Genomic DNA, 11950 nt, shown 5'->3' with positions numbered 1-11950 from the left:
ATCACAGCCTCGGAAGAAGCGCACGGCAGCGTGAAATGTCAGACTACACTTGCCCTGGGCAACTACTGGTTGACACAAGCTATTGGTTCTGGTAAGATTACGTGTCTGTACTTTTATCGATGATGTTACCTGTTTTTACATATAGTTGTATGCAATAAAGGAAGTTAAACACAGCAGTGCTGGCTATGCTTGTCCTCTGCCCATATTTTACACTACATTTGTAACTTTGATCCTGAACAAACTGTACCGCATTACATTAAAGCAAGGTACCTCTACGGATGTAGGGCACACTTCCTTGCTTGGAGTTCTGGCTCTGTTTCTCTTCCTATAAGCTTGTCACCCACAGCATCAAGATCCAGCCTGGCAAGTGACACAAATTGATGGGAAATTGTGTGTGTGTGTGTGTGTGTATGCACCTTCTCACAAATGTCTCAGAAGACCTCTGTACACATTTGCCAGCACAGGGGTGCTCATCTTATCAGAATTAGTTCAAATAAAAAGGCAAAACAGACATTTTCTGACTGTCTTGTCGAATCATAAAAACTGACAGTTAATGGATCCTATGTTATTAACAGGAACTTTTCAGTCCGTAAGCGCAATGCAAAGTCCTGACCTGCAAGATTTTTCAGGAGAAGCAGATGCATTTCCTATAGAAACCTGTGATGGAAACAAATCTGCTCTGGACCCCAACGGACAATAAGAGCAGACAGTGAAGTTTCCACTCTGGTTGACAGTTTGAGATCCGATGTAGATGTCAGGATCCGATTTATTCACCAAGCACAACTGGGTCATGCCCAGAACTGGTTTTGGCACTTACAAGGAACATACAGGGCACAAAGTATGAAGTAAGACAGTACAGTACTCATCAGTATTCAAAAGCAGCAAAGTGGCCATATAAAAAGGCCAATTGAACAAGAGTCAACATAACAGTAAACAGGTTATCAATACTCACAACCAAGAACAGCAGCCTCAGCCTAAGGGGGAAAACAAAGAGGGGTGAAAACTGTCAGGGGGGGGGGGGGGGGGGGGTTTGGAGCTGAAGAGAGTTCAACAGTTTGACAGCGGAGGGGAAAAACATTTTCCTGTGCCTTGAGGTCCTGGTTTGAAATGACCCGGAATCTCTGGCCTGATGGGAGCCGACTGAAAAAACTGGCCTGTGTGTGTGAGGAGTCATTGGCAATATTCATTGCTCTGGAGCGCAGTCTGGTGTTGTTAAGGAGGTCTAGTGGGGAAAGGTTCCCAATGATCCTCTCTGCTGATCTGATGACCCTCTGTAGTTTGTATCTGTCGCTAGAGGAGAAGCGGGAGTACCAGACCAAGAGGACATATTCAATAGTGAAAGAGTAGAAGGACCTTAAAGGGACTCCGAGCACCTCTCATGGGTATGCCTTTAACCAAGACGACTTCCAACAAAGTCATGCTATGACCTCTCTGGAGGAGCCTCTTGCAATGGCCATACGTCACTTCCTCTTCCTGCTTCATTCAGTGATGTACTTCTGTAACAGACAGGGGTGTTTAACAAAAGTTATAACATAGCCAAGATGGCAGCCCCGATTTTTACATTGAAATCAAACGAAAACTATTTGGTGTACAATGGCAATTCAGGTATCAAATGAAAGAGGAGAGCACAAGCTACAGAAAGGTGTCAGGCATAGACTCACCCCTCCGGCGGCTGGCAGTATGGACGCCGCTCTCGGCTCTGACGTCACCGGATCCCCGAACTTCCGGTCCGCGTCAGCTGGCAGCGCCGGCGGTTGTTCCAGCCGCATGTCCTCATCTCAGGGCAGGGCAACGCGCTCACGCACGGAGCGTCAGGCCCTTTATGCCCTAAGGAGGAGGCTGCCTTGATCCGCCCTGCTGAGGCACTCCCCGCCCCTTGCTGACCTCATCAGGGGGGTGGGGGTTCCTGGACTGACAGTCTGCATTTAAGCAGCAGACTGCCAGTTCTCCTTGTCCGCTGTAGCGATCACACTCTGTGCTAGCTCTCGGATCCACAGTATACTTATATATTGGTTACGCCAATATATAAGTACTGGAAGAAATATACCATTGTATTTACCTGTGCCTTTGATCTTTTGCCTGTTCTCGACTCTGAGTTTGTCTAATCCTTTTGTACTGTTGCCTATCTGATTACCCGTTGCCTACCTTGCTGTGCCCTCGTTCACTCTCTTGCCTACCGTCTCTGTACCTCGTATCTCTGATCTCTGTTGCCGAACCCCGGCTAGCCCTCAAGACTCTGCCTCTGCCTCCTGATTCTGTACCTCGTATTTCTGATTACCTGTTGCCGATCCCTGCTTGTCGACCTTCCCCGCCAGCGGGCCCTTGCCGCTGGACAATAGTCTGTGCTCTGTGGGCCCTCGCCACAGAGCAATACGCTATTTACTGTTTGCACCAATCATTACACTCCATTTTGGGTGGACAGAGGTTAGCATATATATCGGATTATCGGTGAGACTGCAGATCACTTATAATCAGGTATATCTGTATTTCTGGCGATACTGCAGATCTCCGGAGATCAGTCACTCTCTGTCCTCACTAGTTGTTACGGAACGTGACAGTACAGCGGACCAATTAACATGGAAGCCCTGGTCCAGCAGGTTAATACTCTGATGACGGTTGTTGCTCAATTGGATCAGACCATTAAAGACCAGCAGGTCCAGCTCAACCGATTAACAGAGATTGTGCAAAACTTGCAGGCGCCAGGTGTTCCCGCTCCTAAAGCACCTGTCGAACCTAAGATGCCGCTGCCCATACCGTTTTCAGGGGAACGTGCTGATTTCCGAAACTTTCGAGATCGCTGTCAGTCATATTTTTTGATGCGTCCCATTTCATCTGGTTCTGAATTACAAAAGGTCACGCTTATAAAGACCCTCCTACAGGGCAACTCACAGACCTGGGCCTATAGCTTACCCTTAGGTCATGAGGCCCTTACCTCTGTTGAGAAGTTTTTTGAAGCCATGGCGGTGGTATATGACGACCCAGATATTGCTGCCACGGCTGAAATGAAATTGAAAAGACTCAGACAGGGTCAGAACTCTGTTGAGACTTATGCTGCGGAGTTCCGCAAGTGGTCGTTCTCCACCAGGTGGGAGGCACAGTCTCTTCTAGATAGGTTTTTGACTGGGTTGGCTGACTCCGTATCTGAGTTGATGTTAAGTCATCCCGAACCCAGAACCCTGGATGAGGCCATAAGTCTTGCTATTAAGATCGATCGCAGGGTACGTTTTCACAAGTCATCTAGACAGCGACCCATTATGCGACTCCAGCCTCCCATGAGTCTTCCCAGTTCTCCTCCCTCTGACGAGCCCATGCAACTGGGTCACTCCAAACTATCGGAGACAGAAAAGTTAAGAAGGAGAAAAGAGGGTCTATGTCTTTATTGTGGGGAGAAAGGTCATATCGCGTCTGTTTGTTCCAGGAAGGCGGAAAACTTCTCCGCCTAGGGTTAGTCGGAGGTACTACCCTGGGCGAGAATTCTGTACCTCCCAGAGATAAGGTCGTATTACCCATTTCCATCTCCTGGAATAAACAAGACTATTTACTGCAGGCTTTTATTGACACAGGCGCTGCAGCCAATTTTATGGATTCTAATCTGGCTCTAAAGATGGGCATACCAGTCATTCCTTTAGAGAAGCATATCATAGTCACGGCCATTGACGATTCACCATTGCAGGATAGTTTGCCTGTCTCTGTCACACCTGAATTAACTTGTAATGTGGGGGTTCTACACTGTGAGAAGTTACGATTCTATCTCATTAGAATGCCATCCTGTCCTATTATTTTGGGCTTGCCATGGCTACGTCTGCATTCCCCACAGATTGATTGGGCCTCTGGGCAATTACTATCCTGGTCACCCTACTGTCAGGAGCATTGTATTTCCCAAATCCCGCTTCGTTCTACTCATTTAGTTCTTCAGGGCCTCCCTCAGCCTTATGTATCTTATGCCGATGTGTTTTGTCCACGGTCTGCTGATTCACTGCCACCTCACAGACCGTATGACTGCCCGATTGAACTCAGACCTGGAACCATGCCTCCCAGGGGTCACCTTTATAATCTCACTGGTCCCGAGAAAGTGGCCATGAGAGAATACATCCGGGAGAACTTGGAAAAGGGGTTCATTCGACCCTCTAGGTCACCCGCTGGGGCAGGGTTTTTTTTTGTGAAAAAGAAAGATGGTGGGCTACGTCCTTGTATTGACTACAGAGCTCTCAACGCAATCACGATTAAGAATCGTTACCCGCTTCCCCTGATCGACGATCTTTTTAATCAGGTCACCGGTGCCCAGATATTTACTAAGTTGGATCTTAGGGGAGCCTACAATTTGGTCAGAATTAGACAGGGGGACGAATGGAAGACGGCGTTCAACACTCAGGACGGGCATTACGAATATACGGTCATGCCTTTTGGCCTGTGTAATGCCCCCGCTGTCTTCCAGGAGCTGGTTAATGACATTTTCAGGGACGTTGTGGGGAGGTTTGTGGTCGTTTATTTAGATGACATTCTGATTTTTTCTCATGATATCGAGGAACATCGGTCACAGGTTCAGTATGTTTTGCTCAAATTACGTGAGAATTCATTATATGCCAAATTGGAAAAATGTTTGTTTGAGGTCACTGAGGTACCATTCTTAGGTTATATAATTTCTAGTTCCGGGTTAGCAATGGATAACAGCAAGGTCACGGCTGTATTGAACTGGCCTCAACCGGTTGGGCTGAAGGCCTTACAACGGTTTTTGGGCTTTTCTAATTATTACAGAAAATTCATAAGAGGGTATGCCGCTTTGATAGCCCCTCTTACTGATATGACAAGAAAAGGGGCTAACACCGTCAATTGGTCTTCCGAGGCCATCTCCGCCTTTCAAAGTCTTAAGACAGCCTTCTGTTCCGCCCCCATTCTGCATCACGTCGATTCTTCCAGGCCGTTTATCGTGGAGGTGGACGCATCTGAGATTGGGGTTGGGGCAGTCTTATCACAATACACCGGGTCACAGGGAAGACTCCATCCGTGCGCTTTTTTTTCGAAAAAATTTTCTGAGGCAGAGAAAAATTATGATATCGGGAACAGGGAATTGCTTGCTGTGAAATTGGCTTTTGAGGAGTGGCGACACTGGCTTGAGGGGGCAGAACATGTGATCACAGTATATACGGATCATAAGAATTTAGAGTATCTGAAGGGGGCTAAGAGGTTAAATCCTAGACAGGCACGGTGGTCTTTATTTTTTTCCAGGTTTGATTTCATTATCACGTTTAAACCGGGAAGCAAAAATGTCAAAGCAGATGCTCTTTCCCGATGCTTTGACATAGAATCGGTATTGCCCTCTGAACCAGATCCAATTTTATCAGAGAAAGTGGTGTTGGCTTGTATAGACTCAAGGGAGGATCTGGCCTCTGTTCTTCTTCCTCATCAATCAGACAGTCCGGCAGGAAAACCTCCTGATCTGATGTTTGTTCCTTTACAGTTTAGGTTACAAGTGTTACAGCTGTTTCATTCATCCAAACTGGCAGGTCATCCTGGAGTAGCCAGAACCAGAGAATTGTTATCTAGAAGTGTCTGGTGGCCCAATTGGAGGAGGGATGTCGAGGAGTTTGTTGTCTCTTGTACAGTATGCTCACGGAGCAAACCCTCACATATATCTCCAGTAGGTACCCTCCAACCCCTACCCATACCCTCCGAGCCCTGGACTCACATATCCATGGATTTCGTAGGGGAATTACCTTCTTCAGATGGTAATATGGTGATTTGGGTTATTGTCGATCGATTTTCTAAAATGGCTCATTTCGTGCCATTGAAAAAATTTCCTTCGGCCAAGGAACTGGCAGATCTGTTTGTGATCCACATCCTTCGCCTTCATGGGGTCCCGGAGAATATAGTGTCTGACAGGGGGGTGCAGTTTGTCTCGGAATTTTGGAAGGAATTTTGCAGAGTACTAGGAATTACGCTCTCATTTTCGTCTGGTTATCACCCTCAGACCAATGGTCAGACAGAGAGGGTGAACCAGTCACTGGAACAGTATCTCCGGTGTTATGTGGCAGACAATCAAACGGAATGGGTTCAATACTTACCATACTCCGAATTTGCCCACAACAATCTTCGGAGCTCTTCCTCAGGGTTTTCACCTTTTCAGATTGTTAATGGGAGATCTCCTAGGTTTTCCCCCCTTCCTGTCAGTTCCTCTCCTTTTCCTGCCCTGGAAACCTGGCAGGAGACGTTAAGATCTCGCTGGAGGGAGGTGAATGCCAATTCAAAGAAAACAGTTTCCCTCCAGAAACAACAGGCTGACCGAAAGCGTTCACCCGAGTGGGAGTTCTCTCCCGGGGATCTTGTCTGGATCTCCACTCGGCATATCGCTTTGCGGCAGCCATCAGCTAAACTTGGGCCTAAATTCGTAGGTCCATATCCGGTAGCTAAAAGAATCAATAAAGTATCTTATCAGATAACGTTACCCCAATCTATGCGTGGGGTAAGAACATTTCATGTGTCTTTATTGAAACCCGCGGTGCATGTGGACTCTGGTCCTCCTCCTGTTATTGTAGACGGTGAGCCTGAGTATGAGGTCGAGAGAATACTAGACTCTCGATTTGTTAGGAACTCTCTCCAGTATCTGGTTCATTGGAGAGGATACGGTCCTGAGGAGAGATCCTGGGTACCAGCACATCATTTCCATGCACAAGAACTCATACAGGAATTTCACGATTCCCATCCTGATAAACCTTCATTGGCGCGTTCGGAGACCACGCCTCAGGGGAGGGGTAATGTCAGGCATAGACTCACCCCTCCGGCGGCTGGCAGTATGGACGCCGCTCTCGGCTCTGACGTCACCGGATCCCCGAACTTCCGGTCCGCGTCAGCTGGCAGCGCCGGCGGTCGTTCCAGCCGCATGTCCTCATCTCAGGGCAGGGCAACGCGCTCACGCACGGAGCGTCAGGCCCTTTATGCCCTAAGGAGGAGGCTGCCTTGATCCGCCCTGCTGAGGCACTCCCCGCCCCTTGCTGACCTCATCAGGGGGGTGGGGGTTCCTGGACTGACAGTCTGCATTTAAGCAGCAGACTGCCAGTTCTCCTTGTCCGCTGTAGCGATCACACTCTGTGCTAGCTCTCGGATCCACAGTATACTTATATATTGGTTACGCCAATATATAAGTACTGGAAGAAATATACCATTGTATTTACCTGTGCCTTTGATCTTTTGCCTGTTCTCGACTCTGAGTTTGTCTAATCCTTTTGTACTGTTGCCTATCTGATTACCCGTTGCCTACCTTGCTGTGCCCTCGTTCACTCTCTTGCCTACCGTCTCTGTACCTCGTATCTCTGATCTCTGTTGCCGAACCCCGGCTAGCCCTCAAGACTCTGCCTCTGCCTCCTGATTCTGTACCTCGTATTTCTGATTACCTGTTGCCGATCCCTGCTTGTCGACCTTCCCCGCCAGCGGGCCCTTGCCGCTGGACAATAGTCTGTGCTCTGTGGGCCCTCGCCACAGAGCAATACGCTATTTACTGTTTGCACCAATCATTACACTCCATTTTGGGTGGACAGAGGTTAGCATATATATCGGATTATCGGTGAGACTGCAGATCACTTATAATCAGGTATATCTGTATTTCTGGCGATACTGCAGATCTCCGGAGATCAGTCACTCTCTGTCCTCACTAGTTGTTACGGAACGTGACAAAAGGTATGTATATTTAAAGAAAACCTGTACTGAGAAAAACGGCCTATCGAGGCTTCCCCCGTCCTCCTGCGTCCCACTGTGCCCTCCGAACGTCGGCAATGTAAATATTTACCTTCCTGGCTCCAGGAATGTCTCAAGGCAGACAATCCAAAAGACACTGTACACTGCTGGGTTCCACGCATGCAGACCAAGGAGGACTCCACTTTTCCAGATAAGGCACACAAAAGCTCGCTAAGCCCTTGCAAATGCTCATCTGGACAAAGAAGAAGACTTCTGGTCTTCTGTGTTATGGTCAGATGAAACAAAAATTGAATTGTTTGGTCACAATGATGTTTCCTTCATTTGGTTAAGAAAGGAGAAGCCTTCTGTGAGAGAACGCGGAAAAGCCGCCGCGTGTACTGACAGCAATGCGGCTGATTCCGCGTCCAACGCGGCGGTCTGCACGCGGAAGCGTGCATCTAGTGACATGGCAGAAAACGCGGAAAAGCCGCCGCATGTACTGACAGCAAGGCGGCTGGTTCCGCGTCTAGCGCAGCGGTTTGCACGCAGCAGCGTGCAGCTAGTGTGGCTGAGCCTGTTAGTTCACACAGGTTTAGGAATACGCACACGCGCGCTGAAAGGCAGAACTTTTATGATGGCCAAGGAGGGATCAGCTGACCAGGCCGGTCAGCTGACCTCAGAGCTGGTAACCATTGGTTGATCACTTTAGGGTGGCGCCAGAGAGCAATGCGCTATATATGGTTACTGCTGGCCACTCTCAAGTTGTCTGCCGTTGCGATCACTACGTGGAAGCACTCAGACCTAGTCAGATCCAACAGTGTGTTTGAACCAGGAGGACCTGTGAATTCACACTGAGCCAGATTACTTGTGTTATTATTCTGTTATACTTCAGACTAGTTCCAGGGTGTAGAGACCACGGACCTCACACCCAAGACTAGGGAACTTGTACTATCATTCTGTTATACTTCAGACTAGTTCCAGGGTGTAGAGACCACGGACCTCACACCCAAGACTAGGGAACTTGTACTATCATTCTGTTATACTTCAGACTAGTTCCAGGGTGTAGAGACCACGACCTCACACCCAAGACTAGGCATTGTTTGTTATTTGTTATGACCTGTTGCTTTCCTGACTATCCCTCTGCTTTCTGATTCGGTACCAAGCATATCTGATATCACGTTGCCAAACCCTGCCTGACTTGGATACCGAATCAGCCTTCTGTCTTTGCACTTTATCTGTCCGTGTGTTGCCGACCTGGCTTGCCCGACCTCGAGAGCTATCTCTCTCCACTTAAGAGATAGTCTCCAAGATCAGTCAGTGACATCCACCTTCAGGTGTCACTCACTCTCTGGTCCTTCCTACCTTCAGCCCGACTCCACCCCTTGGAGAGTCTCAGGCTGCTGGAAGGTTTCTGTACCCTCCATAGCAGTATCTTCTGTACTGCTAAGGGTCACCTGTTCATCAGGTGGGTTGCTCAAAGTCATACTGTTACACCAAACACTCACCATATATATATATTATATATATATATATATATATATATCTAGAGGTGTCCAGAGGTTAGCGCTATATCTGTATTATTGGTGATTCTGCAGATCATCCATAATCAGGTATAGATCTGTATTCTTGGGGATACTGCAGATCACCAATAATAAGATTCTCTCTGTGTGTTGACACCGATCGTTACACCTTCACCACAAAGAACACAATCCCCACTGGCAAACATGGTGGTGGAAACCTAATGCTTTGGGGGTGTTTTTCAACCAATGGACCAGGCAACCTAATCACAGTAAACGGCACCATGAAACAAGAGCAATACATGAGGATTCTCATCGACAACATCAGGCAGTCTGCAGAGAAACTTGGCCTTGGGCACCAGTGGACATTTCAGCATGACAATGACCCAAAACACACAGCAAAAGTGGTGAAGAAATGGTTAGCAGACAACAACATTAACGTTTTGGAGTGGCCCAGCCAAAGTCCTGGCCTAAATCCAATTGAGAATCTGTGGAGAGAGCTAAAGATCAGCGTGATGGCAAGAAGACCCTCCAAACTGAAAGATTTGGAGCTCATTGCTAAAGATGAATGGACCAAAATACCTGTGGAGGCATGCAAAAAGCTGGTCTGCAATTACAGGAAGCGTTTGATTACTGTAATAGCCAATAAAGGCTTTTCTAATGATTCAGTCACAGTTCTCACTGGGTGCGCTACCGATATAGTTCTCACTGAAACCAATAAAAAAATTATTTGTATGTCCCGTTCTCCTGTTCTTCAACAAGAACGATGCCTGGCCCACTGGTAGGTAAGTTCACCACTGCAAGATGCAAGCCATTCAGGAGCTCAAGAAACAGAGACAAAACCATAGAGAATCGATCATAGTACAGTCTGTCAGCCTCTTCAGTGGGGGAAACTCCACCTTATTGGGGCCCAGGGCCATATGCAATTCACTTTTTCACCTGAGTTTTCTCCTAGGTGAAATTTTCAAACTTGTCAATAAAATGCTTTTTAAACAACCAGCAAGCAAATAAATACTCAAAATAATTTTGATAGTACTATTTCACTTACTTTTTGGTACTTTTACAATTGTGAAATGCTAAAAAGTTATTATAAATTGTAGATGAAACATTTTCTCCTAGGAGAAAACTCAGGTGAAAAAGTGAATTGCATATGGCCCACAGTGTCTTATAACACAATTACGGGATCACCTTTGCCACCTCGTGCAATATCCAAAAATTAGCACGCTCACCTGGCTGCAAGGCTGCCCCGCCTCACAGACAGCAACTTCGCATAAGTGTAAACACAGGACTTTCTTCCAAGTCACCTTCCTCTCATGTATTCTTCTCCTCAAAGAAAGGTAAAATAAAACATCATAGTGCAGATAAATCATACACGAAGCCTGAGCTGCCACAGCATATCACACACGTTTCCCTGCTCACCCTTTTGGGTTGCTGCCCACCCTCACAGACAGCTGTCCTTACTTAAACATGTGCTATGGCCAGGACACTCCAGGCTTCCTGTTGCTTCACAGTAACATAGCAAGCTAGGGCAGGCATGGGCAAACTCGGCCCTCCAGCTGTTACGGAACTACAAGTCCCACAATGCATTAGCCTTTATGAGTCATGACTGTGGCTGTCAGAATCCTGCAATGCATTGTGGGACTTGTAGTTCATTAACAGCTGGAGGGCCAAGTTTGCCCATGCCTGAGCTAGGGTATATCTAGGGACTAAAAGAACCTCCAATAGTGTAAAACCAGCGATTTATTCAACTAAAAATGAGAAATATACTCACAAAAATGTGATAAAAAAGCGCATATAAATGTTAAAAGACAGAAGACGTCTCCTCCAACTGCTTCCGGTCGCTTCCTGCCCTTTAGCTCCGCCCAACACGTTTCATCATTTGACTCATCAGGGGCATTTCTCAGTGAGAAAGGGGTCTGTTTATTTGAAGAGAACACAGGGCACAGCAACGTTGCCCAAATATTGGCAATATTATACAGCGCTCCCAGGACCACACAAGTCCTGTGTATCCCAGGAACAACTTTTTCCTATTTTAAAAGTTTAAATTTTTATGAAAGTATTTTTTAGCTTTTTCGCTACCGGTACTATACAACCCCTTTTTTGGTGGATTGGTCTATTATTCATTGCAAGGGGAACCAGCATGCTCTATGTATGAATGCATGGGTGTATGAGAGAGAATATATGATCTGAAATACAAGGATTGTTAGACGAGTATTGTTCATAATAAAGTGCTTTCTTACTGTAAACATAAAATCTTTGTATTAATTCATGTCCAGCGCACCTCCTACAGTTCCCTTATATTACATAGAAATTGTAAGATTGGATGAAAAAAAATTGTACCATGTATGGGCAGTGGCACCATAAGTGTAATTTGTACCTAGCAGTGATAAGCTAACCTGGCACAGTGCTGTCCTTACAAATCATAGACAGTTGGAATCCATGGAAGTAATCAAGTTCTCTTTTTCTCACGTCTACCCATTTTATCCAATCCAAGGTCTCCCTTCCTTCCCTGCCTAGAACGCTTCATATCCTTCCTGTCACCCCTCTATTGCATTCCCTGAACTACTTATTTCCAGCCCTGTGCGCTGCCTTCTTCCTGTCAGATTATCTGAGCTCCATTACTTTTAGCCCTGTGTGTGTCACTGTTCCTTCCCCGTCTCACCCCTTTCCCTGGGCTCGCCTCCTGACCCCATCTCTCCGGTCTATCCCTTCCCCTGGGCTCGCCTTATACCCCGTCTCCCCGGTCTATCCCTTCCCCTGGGCTC

The 11950-nt window shown here is 47.0% G+C and overlaps 1 long non-coding RNA gene across 1 annotated transcript; it reads right to left on the bottom strand.

Annotated features, from left to right (window-relative positions):
- Positions 1-727: 727 nt before the first annotated feature.
- LOC137544350 (uncharacterized) lies at positions 728-11894 on the bottom strand. The gene is made up of 2 exons (XR_011025826.1): positions 10957-11894; positions 728-1496 (listed from the first exon to the last, which is right to left on the bottom strand). It is a non-coding gene; the product is annotated as an uncharacterized lncRNA (long non-coding RNA).
- Between the last annotated feature and the right edge of the window lie 56 nt (positions 11895-11950).

This window comes from Hyperolius riggenbachi, chromosome 2, assembly GCF_040937935.1.
Source record: "Hyperolius riggenbachi isolate aHypRig1 chromosome 2, aHypRig1.pri, whole genome shotgun sequence".
In the NCBI taxonomy this organism is placed as follows: domain Eukaryota; kingdom Metazoa; phylum Chordata; class Amphibia; order Anura; family Hyperoliidae; genus Hyperolius; species Hyperolius riggenbachi.
Note: the sequence above shows the minus strand (reverse complement) of the source record. Positions and strands in the feature narration are given on the sequence as shown.